At 45.4% G+C, this 22,338-nt stretch overlaps 1 long non-coding RNA gene across 1 annotated transcript in view; it reads left to right on the top strand.

The window, feature by feature from the left end:
- The first annotated feature begins 519 nt into the window (after window positions 1-519).
- The window catches only part of LOC126094786 (uncharacterized), a 52,603-nt gene continuing 30,784 nt past the window's right edge, over window positions 520-22,338 (top strand). Inside the window, exon 1 of the long non-coding RNA XR_007521877.1 lies at window positions 520-657. This is a non-coding gene — a long non-coding RNA (uncharacterized LOC126094786). The remainder of the gene's footprint in view (window positions 658-22,338) is intronic.

Here is a 22,338-nt window from a genome sequence, read left to right on the forward strand (position 1 = left end):
TGATCATTCCACTTCAAATCGTTCCGTACGCATACTCCCAGATATTTTACAAAAGTAACTGCTACCAGTGTTTGTTCCGCTATCATATAATCATACAATAAAGGATCCTTCTTTCTATGTATTCGCAATACATTACATTTGTCTATGTTAAGGGTCAGTTGGCACTCCCTGCACCAAGTGCCTATCTGCTGCAGATCTTCCTGCATTTCGCTGCAATTTTCTAATGCTGCAACTTCTCTGTATACTACAGCATCATCCGCGAAAAGCTGCGTGGAACTTCCGACACTATCTACTTGGTCATTTAGATATATTGTGAAGTATGATTCAGACCAGCTACGTGTAAAGCTATCAGTTCCATGAAACCTGAGATTTCCTATGTGAGCAGCGTGTTGTACACACTCAAGCGCCTTGGCCTTCAGTTTTTTTCTTTAACGGCAGTGTTGACGACGGGAGTCACAGTAGACGTAGACAGGGCCTGGCGTGCTGGGGTAGGTCGCAGAGGCGAGCGGAGACGCCGGCAGCGCCTGCAGTGTCGTGGCCCGCGTGTCGGAGGTCAGGCGGGTGTGGCGCGTGGCTGCCTGCCGCCGCCTCGGGCGGGCAGTCGCTGCCCAGCGAGCGGCCGAGCAGCCAGCAGCTCCAGCCGGACACGCCGCGCGGGTGAGTAACTCTGCCCGCGGCTCCCGTCCCACACCAGCCTAGCGGGCAGCGTCAGCCAGCACGCAGCGTGTAGCCGAATTCGTAGCGAGACCGCATCCTACACTTTCCAATCACGTTATCGTGACCTGTCAGAAGCCTGAATAACCACCTTTCGCAGCGTTGACGGCTGCAAAATGTGCAACAAGGGTGTCAGCGAGGTTCTGGAAGGTACTGACACGGATGTGCAGTCATGCTGGCTCCAATGGCGTGTCCAGCTAGCTAGCTTTCTCGGCTGAGCGCCTGTGGCGCGTACACCCCGAACGAGGTGGTCTCAAAGACTCTCGATTCGATTTAAATATGGGGAGTTTGGTGTGCAGGGGAATACGATAAACTGATGCTGGTGCCCTCCCAACTGCCGGCCGCGGTGGCCGAGCGATTCTAGATGCCTCAGTCCGAAGCCGCGCGACTGATAAGGTCGCAGGTTCGAATCCTGCCTCGGGCATGGATGTGTGTGATGTCGTTAGGTTAGTTATGTTTACGTAGTTCTAAGTTCTAGGTTCAAAATGGTTCAAATGGCTCTGAGCACTATGGGACTCAACATCTTAGGTCATAAGTCCCCTAGAACTTAGAACTACTTAAACCTAACTAACCTAAGGACATCACACACACCCATGCCCGAGGCAGGATTCGAACCTGCGTCCGTAGCAGTCCCGCGGTTCCGGACTGCAGCGCCAGAACCGCTAGACCACAGCGGCCGGCGCTAAGTTCTAGGGCTCTGATGACCTCAGATGTTAAGTCCCATTGTGCTCAGAGCCATTTGAACCATTTGAACCCTCCCAACTACGCACGTACACTGCGAGCTGTGTGACACGTTGCATTGTCCTGCTGGACATGGTCCCTACGGGTTGATGCATAATTGTGTTGATCCATTGCGCTTTCCAGAAATGACGGGATGATCCAGGGAATGCCACGGAAACATTCCTTACATCATCAGGCTTCCCCCTCCGACCTGGATATTTGCTTTCAGACGTTTCACGCTGTTCACACCAAAGACTATCTCTCTGATGAAGCATTAAATGTGTGCACGTCCAGTTGCGGTTCTGGCGAGCGAATTCCAGCATTCATCGCCGATGAACAGCAGTCAGCGTGGGTGCTTTTTTTTGCCTTTAAACTACTTCGTACTATACCTTTGATATGCAAAGACTGTACGGAAAGTGTGACATAGTGATGTGAGAGTGCTGCGGAGACCCACACGCACCGACGGTCGCTAAGGAGACGCTGTCGGCAGCTCCTCGGCTCACCTGGACGGTCAGCTGCTCCACAGTCGCAGCACGCCTGCACGCCTGTAGCCACCACACACCCCCGCAGCCGCCCTTCACCCCTGTCACCTGTGGCCCTCGCTGCTCCACAGTTGCCTCGGCGTCGGTTTTGAACAGCGCCATTTTGACGTGTACGGTATGCTTTAACCACGATCGCACGCCAACAGTTTACAGACTTAGCCGTTTCGGCAATGCTTCCACCCTTGGACCCAAAGCCATTTTCGACGTCAGAAAAATCGCTCGCTTTCCGGGTTTCGACAGCGGCTGCACTGCCCCCCCCCCCCTCCAAAGACACTTTATCTATGTATTCTCCATTGCTAATGCTGTCACCTGCCGTCAGTGAACGCTTATTGCGCGTTGACGTCGAACGTAGGTACTGATCCTGGTAATGTGACTGTACCGAGTATTTCAAGTCGTTCTTGCATCAACACAACACTGAAATTGAGCATTACGTTCTGAGCATCAACTGAAAACGTATCTCTTCGCAGATATTTCTCTTAGTCTTTGATTACTTATTCAACTCACTAACTGCAAATTACGCTTTACTTCAAGAAGAAATGTTAATCCGATCATCTGCAATGAAAAAGACATTCCCTTGTGTCAAACACACCCACCAAAAACGCAATATATATATATAATCTTAGATATCTGTGAACGTAGCCGCGTATGCACGTGTGACGTTTGTGTGTGTGTGTGTGTGTGTGTGTGTGTGTGTGTGTGTGTGTGTGTGTGCGCGCGCACTATGATGGTCCTATTGTCAGGAAATCTCTCACGTGATAGCTCAACTTAGTGCATAATATTTGCTCACGTTAGAAATATCACTTTGACATTAATGGCCAACGCAACGTATTCTCCGGCAAAACAAGAGAAATTCAACTCAGTTATCTACGTTTTTCAACAACTCAGTTCTGATAAATTGACACACTCCCAGTAGTTCACAAAAACAGATGTCGTAATAGGTTTCTTAGAAGTTATAGTCACTTTTTTATCGACCAAAGTATATGTTGTTTTAAATCTAAAATTTTTCGGGTGTAGGGGAGCTCTTAAATATTGAATGTGACTTTTGTTTCATTCAGACTAAAACTTTTCACAGAGTAGGAAGTGCAAATTGTGTTAAATGTGAAAGGTAAGACAACGCACGTTCATGCCTGCACAAGTACCGCCCGGTTATCCGATGTTTACCTGGCAGAGACGGCGCAATTGTTGTCCCCCTTCCTTCGTAGCTTTCATATTTCGCACGTTTGTCGCTTCTCTTTTTTGGGAAACATTAAATCTCAGTTGTAACAACCATAACGACGCCATACTTCTCAGTTCAACGTCAATTTAACTCCATTAAAAATTGAATATTAATCCATTTTTTAAAAGTTACTTTAGCATGTTGATAGATAACTTGCTGTAGAGACATATACAAAGGAGTGCTAAACTCAACTACGAAAATAAATTGCGCATGATGTGTATCTGCCATGTGACACAGCTCGATGACAGAAAGAACTGAAGCAGAACAGTACAGAAGGTGTACTATCGTGGTCTACAGTCCGAACACTGGTTTGATGCAGCTCTCCATGCTGCTCTATCCTGTGCAAGCTTCTTCATCTCCCAGTACCTACTGCAACCTACATCCTTCTGAATCTGCTTAGTGTATTCATCTCTTGGTCTCCCCCTACGATTTTTACCCTCCACGCTGCCCTCCAATACTAAATTGGTGATCCCTTGATGCCTCAGAACATGTCCTACCAACCGATCCCTTCTTCTGGTCAAGTTGTGCCACAAACTTCTCTTCTCCCCAATCCTATTCAATACTTCCTCATTAGTTATGTGACCTACCCATCTAATCTTCAGCATTCTTCTGTAGCACCACATTTCAAAAGCTTCTATTCTCTTCTTGTCCAAACTATTTACCGTCCATGTTTCACTTCCATACATGGCTACACTCCATACAAATACCTTCAGAAAAGACTTCCTAGCACTTAAATCTATACTCGATGTTAACAAATTTGTCTTCTTCAGAAATGTTTTTCTGGCCATCGCCTGTCTACATTTTATATCCTCTCCACTTCGACCATCATCAGTTATTTTGCTTCAAAAATAGCAAAATTCATCTATTGCTTTAAGTATCTCGTTTCCTAATCTATTTCTCTCAGCATTAACTGATTTACTTCTACTACATTCCGTTATCCTCCATTTGCTTTTGTTGGCGTTCATCTTATATTCTCCTTTTAAGAGACTGTCCATTCCATTCACCTGCTCTTGCAAGTCCTTTGCTGTTCCAATTACAATGTCATCGGTAAACCTCAATTTTTTATCTTTTCTCCCCGTAGTTTAATACCAATTCCAAAGTTTTCTTTGGGTTCCTTTACTGCTTGTCAATGTACAGACTGAATAACATCTGGGACAGGCTACAACCCTGTCTCACTCCCTTCTTAACCACTGCTTCCCTTTCATACAAATTGTGTAAAACCTTTCGCTCCCTGTACCATACCCCTACTACCTTCAGAGTTTCGAAGAGAGTATTACAGTTAATATTATCAAAAGTCTACAAGTGCCATAAACGTAGGTTTTTGCCTTTCCTTAAACTATCTTTTAAGATAAGTGGTATGGTCAGTATTGCCTCACGTGTTCCTACATTTCTTAGGAATCCAAATTGATCATCCCCTAGATCGGCTTCTACCAGTTTTTCCATTCTTCTGTAAGGAATTCGTATTAATATTTTGCAACCTTGAGATAATAAATAGATAGTGCCCCAATTTTCACAGCTGTCAGCACCTGCTTTCTTTGGAACTGGAGATATTACATTCTTCTTGAAGTCTGGTGGTATTTGGCCTGTCTTATACATCTTGCACACCAGATGGAAGAGTTTTATTACGGCTCTCTCCAGAGTATCAGTAGTAGTGAAGAAATGTCGTGTATATCCGTGGCCATGTTTCGACTCAGTACAGTAAGTAACTGAAGGAAATACGCAACGAGATGAACGTAAAAGACACTTTTGTTCGAAAACAATAATTATACTGAAGTGACAGCGATCTACGATGGCCTTCTGGGCACTTCAAAAGGCGAAACACGCTTCTTAGTAGTGTGTGTCATCACCACGGGTGGAAATGAAAGCAACGTGCTCTCATACTGCCCACAAATTTAGTAAGAATTTCCTCAGGTAGGGCGTTCAACTCCTCCAGCAGCGAGGTTCACAATTGCTGGATGGTCGTTCCTACACGTGGACGTTCTGCAATGCGTCCCACCCCCACACACATCCTCGACGCGATTTAGCTCGGGGGAACGGTCAGGCCAATCTATTCACCTCTCGTGCCGAGATCACCTCCACCTACGCTGGTCGATATTGTCGCCCGTTGTCATCTATAAAAATGAAGTCAGTGCCGACTGCACCCCTGAAAGACGCACGGAGGAAAAGAGCACTGTGTCACAGTGTGTAGCGAGTTCAAAGATTTGACAGGTCAGTACACCCACGCAACATTACATCGCCACACATCATGTCACTTCGACCACCAAAACGATCGTATTCGATTATACTGGACGTGCCCTCATTTTTCGGGAGGTGGGAACAAGTAATACACCTACGAACACTGTGCACTCACTGGGGCTCTACACTCCTTCCCGGCGCGTGTCTTTTCAGTGGTGCATTCTGCCCAGACTTCATTTTTATAGACGACAACGGGCGGACGCATCGTACAGCGCAGGTGTGGTAGTTCTCGGAACGAGAGGTGAATAGACTGGCCGAGGGAATATTAGGCGAATGGACTGGCCTGTCCCTCGCCCAACTTGAATCCCATCGAGCAGCTGTGGGGTGGGTCTGGGAGACGTACTGGAGCACGCCCACACACACACACACACACACACACCAATAGTCATCCATGATTTGTCAGCCGCACTGGTTCAGCAATGGAGCGTCATGCCACAAAACACGTTTGTATTGAAAGTGGAGAGTAAAAATGAAAAAAAAAAAACTGGAAATAAACGTCCAAGACTGAGAGGCAGACAAGGTAGTCAGACAGGATAGACCCAGTACAGAGGATAAATATGTAGATACTGTGGTATCGATAGTAACGATGCCACATAGTTTCAAAGGTTGGCTCTACACGAGACACCGACGGCAGCGCGCTCTAGCTGGTGCGGTGCAGCTCTACGAGCTCCGCTACACATTTTGCCCATTTCATCAGGTATAGACAGCCAGGACACTTGGCTTCAATTCGCACCACCTTGCAAGTTATGTAATATACACTCCTGGAAATTGAAATAAGAACACCGTGAATTCATTGTCCCAGGAAGGGGAAACTTTATTGACACATTCCTGGGGTCAGATACATCACATGATCACACTGACAGAACCACAGGCACATAGACACAGGCAACAGAGCATGCACAATGTCGGCACTAGTACAGTGTATATCCACCTTTCGCAGCAATGCAGGCTGCTATTCTCCTATGGAGACGATCGTAGAGATGCTGGATGTAGTCCTGTGGAACGGCTTGCCATGCCATTTCCACCTGGCGCCTCAGTTGGACCAGCGTTCGTGCTGGACGTGCAGACCGCGTGAGACGACGCTTCATCCAGTCCCAAACATGCTCAATGGGGGACAGATCCGAAGATCTTGCTGCCAGGGTAGTTGACTTACACCTTCTAGAGCACGTTGGGTGGCACGGGATACATGCGGACGTGCATTGTCCTTTTGGAACAGCAAGTTCCCTTGCCGGTCTAGGAATGGTAGAACGATGGGTTCGATGACGGTTTGGATGTACCGTGCACTATTCAGTGTCCCCTCGACGATCACCAGTGGTGTACGGCCAGTGTAGGAGATCGCTCCCCACACCATGATGCCGGGTGTTGGCCCTGTGTGCCTCGGTCGTATGCAGTCCTGATTGTGGCGCTCACCTGCACGGCGCCAAACACGCATACGACCATCATTGGCACCAAGGCAGAAGCGACTCTCATCGCTGAAGACGACACGTCTCCATTCGTCCCTCCATTCACGCCTGTCGCGACACCACTGGAGGCGGGCTGCACGATGTTGGGGCGTGAGCGGAAGACGGCCTAACGGTGTGCGGGACCGTAGCCCAGCTTCATGGAGACGGTTGCGAATGGTCCTCGCCGATACCCCAGGAGCAACAGTGTCCCTAATTTGCTGGGAAGTGGCGGTGCGGTCCCCTACGGCACTGCGTAGGATCCTACGGTCTTGGCGTGCATCCGTGCGTCGCTGCGGTCCGGTCCCAGGTCGACGGGCACGTGCACCTTCCGCCGACCACTGGCGACAACATCGATGTACTGTGGAGACCTCACGCCCCACGTGTTGAGCAATTCGGCGGTACGTCCACCCGGCCTCCCGCATGTCCACTATACGCCCTCGCTCAAAGTCCGTCAACTGCACATACGGTTCACGTCCACGCTGTCGCGGCATGCTACCAGTGTTAAAGACTGCGATGGAGCTCCGTATGCCACGGCAAACTGGCTGACACTGACGGCAGCGGTGCACAAATGCTGCGCAGCTAGCGCCATTCGACGGCCAACACCGCGGTTCCTGGTGTGTCCACTGTGCCGTGCGTGTGATCATTGCTTGTACAGCCCTCTCGCAGTGTCCGGAGCAAGTATGGTGGGTTTGACACACCGGTGTCAATGTGTTCTTTTTTCCATTTCCAGGAGTGTATTTGCATGTGTTTATCCACTACTAAAGGTGCTTTTAACAGTATCGGCAGTACCGAGAGATTTGTACATTTTCCTGTTCCTGTTCCTTACCCACGCGCCGCCTCCCAGGCGGGATACAATAGATACGTTTATGGTTCCTATAAAATTTCGGCCATTCAGTGTCATCGTAAGGTGATACTGAATATCAATCCTCTGATTTTGTGACGAAGATCTATCGGAAACGAATGCTTGAAGCGGACGATTGTTTTGAATCACGATTTTGTTTTGGCAAGAGTGAGAGTCTGATGTGTTGTTCACATCATATTGTTAAAATACGTGTTAGACAGTTTGTTCTGGAATATAACGCTGTAATGAATCACTTCAGAGCCAAAGAAACGCTGAATGCCAGTCTTATAATAATTCCCGTCCCCCGTTACTGTCTATTTTATGAAGTACGTTCTCACTTTTAAATTCAGATGTTTTGAAAACTGAAACTATTTGTGGAAGTGAAGGCCAACTGAAACGCTACGAACGTGAAAAACATAGCAGTCAATGTCACACATCAATTTTATAAAATAAATTTAAGGGAGAAAACATTTAACATGTTTGTACTGGTTTAATTACGAAGCTTATGCCGGTAGAAAGACGTAAGGAATGATAAGAACAATTAAGAATCTGAAAGGTTTTGTGTATGAAGCAGAGAAAACACGGCAAAAACAACATATTTAATTATATTATAAAATAGAAGCTGTTACAGATGCAATTAAAATTAGACTAAACGCCCATAATAGCTATACTGAAGCTTTTGAACTTAATACTCAGATTTCAGAATAAAAATCAGTCGTCAGTCGCAAATATAGTTTTATTTCGCTTTATTCATAATTGAAATAGAAATACATTTGCAACTGACGACTGAATTTTATTTTGAAATACATACTACAATTGCTGACATTTACTAGTATGAATAAAATTATACTCAGATTTCCATATATATCGTGTACCTTCCATTCCAGCGATCCAGATTTCTCTTACAAATCACTTAGTTTAAGATAGTTTGATATCTATGTAATTTCAATTTAAAAATTTCACAAGTAATTTAAACTATGAGCTGAGAAATCTACGAATACTCGAGAAATCATGTTAAATGTTTAATCTGCAATAGATTAGAATACGTAATTTTTCCCATATGGTTTGTAACTGTTGAAATGTATTAGAACATTCACTATGTGGGCCCCGATTTAACTCTCACCGAGCCATGTCTTCGGTTGGAATCCGTGCTGCCATTTGTTCCGTTCACATCTGTGCGGAGTTCCCTGCAGCTTTTTGCCACTGTCGTAGTTGCCTTTTTGCATATCACAGCTAGTCCAGACATGACGTGTAAAAAGGTTAACGCACTCTGAAGATCTTGGCGGTCAACTTTCATCAGTTTGGTCATATCCCTTTAAATTCTGAAAATAAAACATGTTAGTATAAACCGGTGAATGGAATGACCCATCCTGTCACCATCGAAGCAGAGGCAGTACAGCAGCTCAACTGAAGGACACGAGAAGCAAGCGACCGGTGGCCATCTGAACAGCCTTAGCATCGCTCACCTGATGTGCTGCAACAAAAGCACACCAAACTCAAATCACGACTTAGTTATCCGTCACTGATATCGAGTTTACGCCCCGATAAGACACTGACACACACGTTTATATAATTTTACAATGATAAAATAAAAAAATGGCTCAAATGGCTCTAAGCAGTATGGGACTTAACTGCTGAGGTTATCAGTCCCCTAGAACTTAGAACTAATTGAAGCTACCTAACCTAAGGACACCACACACATCAATGACCGAGGCAGGATTCGAACCTGCGACCGTAGCGGGCGCGCGGTTCCAGACTGTAGCGCCTAGAACAGCTCGGCCACTCCGGCCGGCGAGAAAATAAAATTTTGTGGCATAAATCTACTCGTTACCACGTGTCCCGCCTAATTTTTTTAAATTTAAATCTCATTTTGTTCGTTTTTGTTCGTTGCATCTGCTCGGGGCGGACGTCGTAAGACATCCGTTTAAGTTCGCTGTTGATCGATTAACTCAATTTTTTTTGTTATTACAGAGGGCAGCTAACCCTCTGACCGAACACGCTGAGCTACCTTGCCGGGTTTTTAAATTTTATTCGTTCGGTATTTTTTGTTGCCTTTTGTTCGGAGCGGATGTCCCATGACACCCGTTGCATTTCGTCTTTGATCCATTTATTCATTTTTTTTAATACACAGGACATCTAACCCTCTGACCGAACACGATGAGCTACCGTGCCAGACCCTAATAGTCGTCAGGCACATTTTCTCTGGTATTGCGGTGGATATTTGCAATTTAGTTTTTGTAATCTGTAACTTTTGTCACCCCAAGCAAATAATGCTAATTACGTATTTTATTCCGCGCCTACTGTCGATGGAAAGCGTCGGTTTGTTTCTCGTTACAAACAAAACGACTTTTAAAGTTTAATTTTACGTGCTCATTCGATGGGGCGATTCCAGATTAGTCTAGTGTGATATTCGTTTTATCAGCAGGGACAGGAAAACCAGAAGAGTAGCCAGTAAGTACACCAGCATCGGCTGATCAGCGCTGCTGCATGGTGGCAACAGTCAGCACGGACCAGGGCAGCGCCGTCACTGCTGGAATACTGCTTATTCTTCGCGTTTTCCTGTCCTTGTCGATAAAACGAATAACGCGCTAGACTAATCTGGGATCACCCTGTCGAATGGGTATGTGAAATGGTACTTTATAAATCGTTTTGTTCGAAATGTGAAACAAATTGACGGTTTCTGTGGACACTGGACGTCGCACGCAAGACATGAAGAGCAGCATCTCTTTGGGCTGATTCTAGTTACAATTACAAAAACTTAATGGCAAATATCTGCCGAAATACCAGGGAAAATGCGCATGATGACTCTCAGAACAGACACTCTGTATTATATTGAAATGCCATTGTTCTGATATGAAGAGAGAGTATCATACGATGTATCGAATACATACTGGAATATGATACTGATATTGGGCAGAAGAGGATTGGCCATTAAAACTGCTACACCACGAAGATGACGTGCTACAAACGCGATATTTAACCGACAGGAAGAAGATGATGTGATATGCAGATGATTAGTTTTTCAGAGCATTCACACAAGGTTAGCGCCGGTGGCGACACCTACAACGTACTGACATGAGGAAAGTTTCCAACCGATTTCTCATACACAAACAGTTGTTGAGCGGCGTTGCCTGGTGAAACGTTGTTGTGATGCCTCGTGTAAGGAGGAGAAATGTATACCATCACGTTTCCGACTTTGATAAAGGTCGGATTGTAGCCTATCGCGATTGCGGTTTATCGTATCGCGACATTACTGCTCGCATTGGTCGAGATCCAATGACTGTTAGCAGAATATGGAATCGATGGTTTCAGGAGGGTAATACGGAACACCGTGCTGGATCCCAACGGCCTCGTATCGCTAGCAGTAGAGATGACAGGCATCTTATCCGAATGGCTCTAACTGATCGTGCAGCCACGTCTCGATCCCTGAGTCAACAGATGGGGACGTTTGCAAGACAATAACTATCTGCACGAACAGTTCTACGACGTTTGCAGCAGCATGGACTATCAGCTAGGAGACCACGGCTGCGGTTATCCTTGACGCTGCATCACAGACAGGAGCTCCTGCGATGGTTTACTCAACGACGAAAATGGGTGCACGAATGGCATAACGTCATTTTTTTCCCTGCGTAACCCTACCTTTCAGCAGGATAATGCACGACCGCATGTTGCAGGTCCTGTACCGGGCTTCCTGGATACAGAAAATGTTCGACTGCTGCCCTCGCCAGCGCATTCTCCAGATTTCTCACCAATTGAAAACGTCTGGTCAATGATGACCGAGCAACTGGCTCTTCACAATACGCCAGTCGCTACTCTTGATGAACTGTGGTATCGTGTTGAAGCTGCATGGGCAGCGATCCAAGCTCTTTTTAACTCAATGCCCAGGCGTATCAAGGCCGTTATTACGGCCAGAGGTGGTTGTTCTGTGTACTGATTTCTCAGGATCTATGCAGCCAAATTGCGTGAAAATGTAATCACATGTCAGTCATAGTATAATATTTGTCCAATGAATACCCGTTTGTCATCTGCATTTCTGTTTGATGTAGCAATTTTAATGGCCAGTAGTGTATAAACATTGTATTCATTACATCGAATCGTGTCACGTAGCACATATCAACCAACAAAAGCATTTTCACAAACATGATAAAGATCAAAAGTCAAAGAATAAATAGCTTTTTCGAAGAGTAGACTTTTCCCTATTCGCGTAATATTAATCAAATCAGTAAGTATTTTTCTAAAGGTGCCTGTGTTCTTCGGGTTTCAAGCTATATCAACATCAATTTCATCGAAATCGGTTCAGCTGGTTAGTCGTGAAAATGTAACAGAGTTACTTTCTCATTTATAATTTTTTTTTCTTTTGCAGTCATATTCAGCAACTAGGATCACATTAACAACTTCAGTTCCTTTTCTTCCTTTGTTGTTGTTTTTCCAGTATTCCTTCATTTTCTCACCTTGAAGTCTCTTCCTTTATTCTGTCCATGTTCTCGAAATTTTATTTCTTCTGCGTTGAAAGCCTTCCAAATTTAGTATTTTATTTTTGAAACGGTTTCTTTCTGCAATTTCTGATTCTTTGATGTTGTTTCTCACTTCCGTAATCCATATTATTGCCGATTTCTTCTTCCAGAAATACAGGAGTATTTGTTTTGTTAGTCTATTTCCATCGATTCGGTAGAGGTGTACGAAAAAGGTTAAGCTTCGTTTGGCCATTACTTCAGATATTTTCTCTATATTTTTGTAGATCTCATTACTTCTAATTTTCCAACCATCAGCAGTTTTAATTGAACCCATTATTTTTCTAATAATCCTTCTTTCCAGTACCTCTACTTTATCCATCTTATACTTCATCGTTAGGCATTCAGATCCGTATAAACATTCTAGTCATACCACTGTGGTGTAGTGTTTCAGTTTTGTTTTTCTAGATATACATTTCTTCTTGTAAATATTTTTGGTCAAACCATTTGTTCTTTCCATTTTGTTAATTCTTACATCTATAGCAGATTTTTCTAGTCAATTCAATTGTATAGTTTCTCCAAGATATTTAAATTTATATATGAAAATGGAGCCTGCTCTTTCAGAACGTGTCCGAAAGAACAGATACCATCTTCATATATATATAAGGTTCACCGGCCATTTGACAATCCTCTTCTGTGCGGATGCGCAAACAGTGCCCGAACTCTTACGGGAATTGGCAGTAAAGCCGTGAGTAATGAGTATAATGGGCAGGGGCACTATGGATATAGTACGGGACAATAAGTTGTGAATGTGGGTCTCACGGGAGGGGTGCCAGAGATAAGTCCCTGCAGTCGCACTATCCACTCTGTCCTCGGTGGCTCAGATGGATTTGCCGGCACGGTAACTCAGCGTGTTCGGTCAGAGGGTTAGCTGCCGTCTGTAATTAAAAAAAAACTGAGTTAATGAATCAACGACGAACTGAAACGGGTGTCTTACGACGTCTGCCCCGAGCAGATACAACGAACTAAAACGAACAAAATGAGTTTAAAAAAATGCTGGATAGAGCGTCTGCCATGTAAGCAGGAGATCCCGGGTTCGAGTCCCGGTCGGGGCACACATTTTCAACTGTCCCCGTTGACTTATATCAACGCCTGTATGCAGCTAAGGGTATTCATTTCATTGTAATATTTAAATTTGTTTACTCGCTCTATTTTACCTATTTGTGTTTTTATCAATTTTGGCGCATTTTTTATATTTGTCATGAGTTTTGTTTCTTCAACTGAAATTGAGACCAATTCTGTTTGCTATTTATTCCAGAAGGTTTATTTGAATAAATGCTTCTCTGAGGATTTCTGAAAGTACGCAAAATCATCCGCAAGAGCCAAGCAGTTTACATTAATTCCATTTGTTTTCCTTCCCAGTGTTATTGGTTCAATTTTGTGATTTTTTAGCTCCGCATTCCAGATCCTTACAATATTTTCTAGAACACAATTAAACAGTAAAAGTGATAAACCATCACCCTGTCTAACACCAGTTTTTATTTCAAATGACTGAGATACTTCTCCCATAAATTTGACTATAGATATTGTACCTGTCAGTGTTTCACGAATTATATTTGCTAATTTTGATTTAACACCAAATTCTCTAATGCCCTTATCTATTGTTTCTCTGTCTACAAAATCAAATGCTTTCTTGAAAAAAAATTTGTTCTGCACAGGATCTTCCCTTTCGAAAACCACCCTAATATTGTCCCAGTTGTTGGTCTAAAGTATCTACCACTCTGTTCAGGAGAATTTTCGATAATATTTTGTATGCTACTGGCAGAAGTGACACTCCTCTGTAATTATTGACATTTTGTTTATCTCCCTTTTTATGTAGCGGGTGGATTAATGCTGTTTTACATTCAACTGGAATCTTATCAGTTTCCCAAATGTTCTCAAAAAGCACCTGTAGATCCGTTATGATTTTTGGTTCTGATCACTTCTGTAATGGAGTCTTCACGACTTGCTTTATTGTTTTTGAGTGTTTTGATGGCTTTATGAATTTCTAACACTGTTGGTGGGAAATCTTCCTCTGGATTTTGAGTTGTCACTGGAAATTCTAATTTATCTGTTGGAACTCGACAGTTTAACAGCTTTTCAAAAAAATTTGCTGAAATTTCACAATTTTCTTTAAATACTTGGCGCCTGATATCCCTTAAGTAAGTGTTTAAAAGTTTGCTAAAAATTTCTATTATTACTTTTGGTGAAGTTTTCTTCTATTTCAACAAGCTGATAATTTTGATTCTCGGGATTATTGTTGATATTTTTTTATTTGTTGCCTGAATTGTTCAAGAGCTTCCTCTTTTTTCGGAAATCTCCATTTTCTCCATTTGTGAGCTCTTTGTATTAGTGCTTCTTCACACTTCTCATTCCACCATTTCTTCTTTTTATTCTTGGCCAATCCTAAAGTTTTCTCTGCTGCTTGAGTTATTTGAATCTGGAGTTCACGCCAGTCCCCTTCTTTACTTGTATCAATTTCTTCTCTAAATTTTTCTCTATTTTCTTTTATAATATTAGCTGTAGTGGTGTTGTATCTGATCACTTTCTTGGTCGCCTTTTTTGTTTTAGATGGGAGAAATTTTATTTTAATCTTAAAGATATAGTGATCTAAATTGAATTCCCCATTTCTGACTATTTTAGCATTCATAATTTCCGCGATATACCTTTTAGATATGACTACGCGATCCAGTTGAAATACTCCTAGGTTTGGATTTGGATGTCTCCAAGTATTGGCTTTTCTTGTTAGATTGCGGAAATGTGTAGACATGATTTTTAGCTGGAACATTTTACACATATAGATCAGTCTTTCACCATTTCTGTTTGTTCTTTAGTTTGCTGGATTTATAAAATTAGTATTGATAAACATTTTTTTCGTGATCCGACTTTGATGAAATGAAGCCTACAGTATGCCTCAGGCTATGTTCAATTACCCGTGGAAACCTCATGAAAGAGATTAGTGTGTACAAACAGACAAAGAGACAGATAGGACAGTTTTAGATAAAACTTTAAATTACGACATCTTTTTCTCCATGCTTCGATTTTGATGAACTGCAGTCGCAGTGTGCTCCAAAGCGTACTCAAGTTACCTCCGAAAACTCCACGAAAATTCGTGTAGTAGTTTGGGGGATTAGCTTGTCCAAACAGACAGACAAGACGGCTTTCGTACAACTTTAAATCGAGATTTTTTTTTTCGTGGCCCGATTTTGATGAACGAAAGCTTACACAGTGTCCCGAGCTATGCTCAGGTTGCCTGCGAGAATACCATGAAAATTCGTCTAGCAGTTTTGGAGAGACATGTTCAGAAAGACAAACAGGTAGACACGACAGATTTACAGATTCGTTATTAGAATAAAAGGTGACAAAAATAACTGAAATATCTACGCCGACAGTCCTGTTAAGCTGAAAATGAAAACAAAGCAAAATATGCAGCGCTGAACTCTCTGGCATTTGGATTGAAATGTTCCTTGTCGCCCATCGTCGGAGTTGCACGCCGTCGTGTGTCCACGTACTCTCGGCAACGTGCTGCCCACGTGACAAATTGGACAATCTACCGCTGCCCTATTGACGTCCTCGGAAACGTTTTTACTGGATCCGGATTAATTTACAGCACTGCTACATACACTACTGGCCATTAAAACTGCTACACCACGAAGATGACGTGCTACAGAAGCGAAATTTTACCGACAGGAAGAAGATACTGTGATATGCAAATGATTAGCTTTTCAGAGCATTCACACAAGGTTGGCGCCGGTGACGACACCTACAACGTGTCGTCATGAGGAAAGTTTCGAACCGATTTCTCATACACAACAGCAGTTGACGGGCGTTGCCTGGTGAAACGTTGTTGTGATGCCTCGTGTAAGGAGGAGAAATGCGTACCATCACGTTTACGACTTCGATAAAGGTCGGATTGTAGCCTATCGCGATTGCGGTTTATTCTGTCGCGACACTGCTGCTCGCGTTAGTCGAGATCCAATGACTGTTAGCAGAATATGCAACCGATGGGTTCAACAGATGGGTACGTTTGCAAGACAACAACCATCTGCACGAACAGTTCGACGAAGTTTGCAGCAGCATGGACTATCAGCTCGGAGACCATGGCTGCGGTTACCCTTGACGCTGCATCACGGACAGGAGCGTCTGCGATGGTGTATTCAACGACGAATCTGGGTGCACGAATGACAAAACGTCGTTTTTAAGGATGAATCCAGGTTCTGTTTACAGCATCATGATGGTCGCATCCGTGTTTGGCGACATTGCGGTGAACGCACATTCGAATAGTGTATTCGTCACCGTCATACTGGCGTATCACCCGGCGTGATGGTAAGGGGTGCCACTGGTTACACGTCTCGGTCACCTCTCGTGCGCATTGACAGCACTTTGAACAGTGAACGTTACATTTCAGATGTGTTACGACCCGTGGCTCTACCCTTCATTCGATCCCTGCGAAACCCTACATTTCAGCAGGATAATGCACGACCTCATGTTGTAGGTCCTGTACGGGCCTTTCTGGATACAGAAAATGTTCGACTGCTGCCCCGGCCAGCACATTCTCCAGATCTGTCACCAATTGAAAACGTCTGGTCAATGGTGGCCGAGCAACTGGCTCGACACAATAGACCAGTCACTACACTTGATGAACTGTGGTATCGTGTTGAAGCTACATGGGCAGCTGTACCTATACATGCCATCCAAGCTCTGTTTGACTCAATGCCCAGTCGTATCAAGGCCGTTATTACGGCCAGAGCTGGTTGTTCTGAGTTCTGTTTTCACAGGATCTATGCACCCAAATTGCGTGACAATGTAATCACATGTCAGTCTAGTACAATATACACTCCTGGAAATTGAAATAAGAACACCGTGAATTCATTGTCCCAGGAAGGGGAACTTTATTGACACATTCCTGGGGTCAGATACATCACATGATCACACTGACAGAACCACAGGCACATAGACACAGGCAACAGAGCATGCACAATGTCGGCACTAGTACAGTGTATATCCACCTTTCGCAGCAATGCAGGCTGCTATTCTCCCATGGAGACGATCGTAGAGATGCTGGATGTAGTCCTGTGGAACGGCTTGCCATGCCATTTCCACCTGGCGCCTCAGTTGAACCAGCGTTCGTGCTGGACGTGCAGACCGCGTGAGACGACGCTTCATCCAGTCCCAAACATGCTCAATGGGGGGACAGATCCGGAGATCTTGCTGGCCAGGGTAGTTGACTTACACCTTCTAGAGCACGTTGGGTGGCACGGGATACATGCGGACGTGCATTGTCCTGTTGGAACAGCAAGTTCCCTTGCCGGTCTAGGAATGGTAGAACGAAGGGTTCGATGACGGTTTGGATGTACCGTGCACTATTCAGTGTCCCCTCGACGATCACCAGTGGTGTACGGCCAGTGTAGGAGATCGCTCCCCACACCATGATGCCGGGTGTTGGCCCTGTGTGCCTCGGTCGTATGCAGTCCTGATTGTGGCGCTCACCTGCACGGCGCCAAACACGCATACGACCATCATTGGCACCAAGGCAGAAGCGACTCTCATCGCTGAAGACGACACGTCTCTCCATTCGTCCCTCCATTCACGCCTGTCGCGAAACCACTGGAGGCGGGCTGCACGATGTTGGGGCGTGGGCGGAAGACGGCCTAACGGTGTCCGGGACCGTAGCCCAGCGTCATGGAGACGGTTGCGAATGGTCCTCGCCGATACCCCAGGAGCAACAGTGTCCCTAATTTGCTGGGAAGTGGCGGTGCGGTCCCCTACGGCACTGCGTAGGATCCTACGGTCTTGGCGTGCATCCGTGCGTCGCTGCGGTCCGGTCCCAGGTCGACGGGCACGTGCACCTTCCGCCGACCACTGGCGACAACATCGATGTACTGTGGAGACCTCACGCCCCACGTGTTGAGCAATTCGGCGGTGCGTCCACCCGGCCTCCCGCATGCCCACTATACGCCCTCGCTTAAAGTCCGTCAACTGCACATACGGTTCACGTCCACGCTGTCGCGGCATGCTACCAGTACTAAAGACTGCGATGGAGCTCCGTATGCCACGGCAAACTGGCTGACACTGACGGCGGCGGTGCACAAATGCTGCGCAGCTAGCGCCATTCGACGGCCAACACCGCGGTTCCTGGTGTGTCCGCTGTGCCGTGCGTGTGATCATTGCTTGTACAGCCCTCTCGCAGTGTCCGGAGCAAGTATGGTGGGTCTGACACACCGGTGTCAATGTGTTCTTTTTTCCATTTCCAGGAGTGTATTTGTTCAATGAATACCCATTTATCATCTGCATTTCTTCTTGGTGTAGCAATTTTAATGGCCAGTAGTGTACATACGGCCTGAATTACGGTCCGCAGCATCGCTTTCATCCACGACAGAATGGTAAAATTATCATTACTCTATACCAGTGAACAGCGCCTCGTAGCAATCCAACTGTTGTCAAATACGACCACTAGATTGGGAAACGAACACCGCATTCCTTACCGCGTCTCCAGCAGGTGTCTAGCGTCTCTGCATAAAGAAAATACACTGAAGTTCCAAAGAAACTGGTATAGGCAGGCGTATTCAAATACAGAAATATGTAAACAGGCAGAATACGGCGTTGCGATCGGCAACGCCTATATAAGACGACAAGTGTCTGGAGTAGTTGTTAGATCGGTTACTGCTGCTACAATGGCAGGTTATCAAGATTGAAGTGAGTTTGACCGTGGCGTTGTGGTCGGTGCTCGAGCGATGGGAGACAACATGTCCGTGGTAGCGATGACGTGGGGATCTCCCCTTACGGCCATTTCACGAGTGTACCGTGAATATCAGGAATCCGATAAAACATCAAATTTCCGATATCGCTGAGGCCAGAAAAGTATCCCGCAAGAACGGGCCCAACGGCGACTGAAGAGAATCATTCAACGTGGCAGAAGTGCAATCCTTCTCCAAATTGCTGCAGATTTCAATGCTGGGCCATCAGCGTGCGAACCATTCCACGAAACATCATCGATATGGACTTTCGGGGTCGAAGGCCCGCTCGTGTACCCTTGATGACTGCACGACACAAAGCCTTACGACTCGCCAGGGCCTGTCAACACCGACATTGGACTGTTGACGATTGGAAACATGTTGCGTGGTCGGACGAGTCTCGTTTCAAATTGTATCGAACGGATGGACGTGTACGGGTATGGAGACAACGTCATGAATCCACGGACCCTGCATGTCAGCAGGGGACTGTTCAAGATGGTGGAGGCTCTAATGGCGCTGGGCGTGTGCAGTTGGAGTGATTGGGACCCCTGATACGTCTAGATACGACTCTGACAGGTGACACGTACATAAGCATCCTGTCTGATCACCTGAATCTATTCGTGTCCACTGTGCATTCCGACGGACTCGGGATATTCCAGTAGGACAATGCAAAACCCTACACGTCCAGAATTGGTACAGAGTGGCTCCAGGAACACTTATGAGCTTAAACATATCCATATAAGTATATAGTTCTGGAAACACTGGCCAAGACCTTCTTCTTCTGCGCAGATGCGCACATATTCCCAGAACTCTTACGGAACTTGGTAAGAATGTCTTCTGCGAGTAATGAGTGTGTTGCGGTGGGACACTAAGAATGTAGTGTGTGGGCATACAAAGTGACAATATGGGTCTCGCGGGAGGCGAGCGCGAGATAGTACCTGCAGTCGCGCTATCCTCTGCGCCCTCGGTGGCTCTGATGGGTAGAGCATCTGCCATGTAAGCAGGAGATCCCGGTTTCGAGTCCCGGTCAGGGCACAAATTTTCACCTGTTCTCGTTGATATACAGGGTGGCGCACGAAATGTGTTACCAATTGTTTCTTTCATAATTTACGACGCACATTAGATATCCCGCTGGGATCTCTACAGCAGTACCAGCAGAGCTTGGAAAAACAAATGAGTTACGAAATGACGTGTAATTCACGATACTGCCGCTAGGAGACTAGTAAGCAGCAATGGCTGACAATGGAAGACTGACGACACAACAACGATCGGCAAATGTGTTATTTTTTCATGAAACGAAAAGCCATGTTGTGACTTAGGGGCGTTTTCGACAACAGTTTAACACACTATGGGTCCCTTGCAGGAAGACCATCTACAGGTTGTACGATAAATTTGTACAGGAAGGAACAGTATTTGAAGCGAAGCGGCCTCGGCCTAAGCCTGTTTGTTTGCCGGAGAATATTGAAGCGGTAGGAGTTGCTGTACAGGGAAGTCCCGGGAAATCGTGTAGAAAGGCAGTAGTGCAACTGGGAATATCCAGACGCTCCGTTCAACGCATTCTTAAAAGTGACCTCCATATGTACCCATACAAGACGACCTGTGCACAGAAGCTCACTGAAGAACACAAGCAGCAGAGACTACTGTTTGCTCAGTGGGCGGAGTATAGGGAAGAAACTCTCAACAAGGTTTGGTTTTCAGACGCGGTGCATTTTCATTTAGACGGTGTGGTTAGCCAACAAAATGTACGCTTTTGGGCCACTGAAAACCCACAAGTGCTTCGTGAACGATAACATTATGCTCCGAGGATCACAGCGTGGGCATCAATTTTCAGTCACGGACTTATTTGACCCTTTTTCTTTGAAGAAACTGTGAACAGCGAGCGTTATTTGAGCATGCTTCGCAATAGCTTCAATCCACAGCTTCTTCCTACTGCGTTGCCCCTCAACACGCAGTGGTTCATGCAAGATGGAACAAGCCCACATACCGCAAACACTGTGTTGGAGTTTTTATACGAGCATTTCGACATGCGGATCATTTCACTCAGACTTCCAGGTCGCTTCAATCACGGACAAAATTGGCTCCCCAATAGTCCAGACCTCAATCCATGTGACTTATTTCTTTGGGGCTAGCTAAAGGAAAAAATTTTCCCGAAACGTGCACGTGATTTAATGGAGTTCAGAAGACTTATTCTTCAAGCTTGCAGTGAAATTACGGAAGACATGTGCCGTAGGGTAATCACTAACTTAAGTGTTCGTTTGAAGGAAGTTAGGAAACGAAATGGTGGACATATTGAGCATGTGCTGAGTTAGAACAAATCTCCATGGACGGCTCTTCATTGTAGTATATGTTCCTTTCAGATTGTATTGACAATAAAGTGTATATTCAAAAACAAAATGGTAACACGTTTCGTGCGCCACGCTGTATATCAACGCCCGTTAGCAGCTGAAGGTATTAATATCATTCTAATTTATATTTAAGTCTGGCTGGGGTTATGTAAAGTGCGGGTGCTACGGGTTCTGTTCGGGATCCTTTGCCGTTCCTGATATACACTGACGGGAAAAAACCACAACTCAAAAAATAATTAATTTAGAGTAATGAAATTTGCCTAGATAACATATTTAAAGGAATAAAATTGCGAGACATCAGATTAATGCAAGCGCGAAATAAGCCATTGTAAATGTCACGTGCTCCTTGAAGGTTGAACTCAGATATGCAGAGGTGCATGCATTGTTTTGTATGGATGCCGAACGTCAGCTTGTGGGATGGAGTTCCGTGCGTTTTGCACTTGGTCGGTCAGTAAAGGGCCGCTCAATGCTGCTGGAGCTGTCGTCCGATGATGTCCCGCGTGTGTTCGACTGGAGACAGATCTGGTGAGCGGGCGGGCTCAGGCAACACCTGGACCTCTGTAGAGCATATTGAGTTGCAACGGGAGTGCCGACCGCTGTGGCCGAGCGGTTCTAGGCGCTTCAGTCAGGAACTGCACTCCTGCTACGGTCGCAGGTTTGAATCCTGCCTCAGGCATGGATGTGTGTGATGTCCTTAGTTTAGTTAGGTTTAAGTAGTTCTAAGTCTAGGGGACCGATGACCTCAGATGTTAAGTCCCATAGTACTTAGAGCCATTTGAACCATTTTTTTTTTTTTTTTTTTTTGCGACGGCAGTATGTGGACGCGCGTTATTCTGTTAAAAAACACCCCGAGGAATGCTGGTTATGAATGGCAGCTCGGCAGGTGGAATCAGCGGGCTGACGTACAGGTTTGCAGTCAGGGTGCGTGGGATAACCACTGGGGTGATCCTGCTGTCATCCGAAATCGAATCCCAGGCAGTAGCTCCAGGTGCAGGTCCAGTGCGTCCAGCACGCAGGCAGGTTGGACGCAGGCCCCCAACTGGCCTCCTAATCAACACA

This window comes from Schistocerca cancellata, chromosome 8, assembly GCF_023864275.1.
Source record: "Schistocerca cancellata isolate TAMUIC-IGC-003103 chromosome 8, iqSchCanc2.1, whole genome shotgun sequence".
In the NCBI taxonomy this organism is placed as follows: domain Eukaryota; kingdom Metazoa; phylum Arthropoda; class Insecta; order Orthoptera; family Acrididae; genus Schistocerca; species Schistocerca cancellata.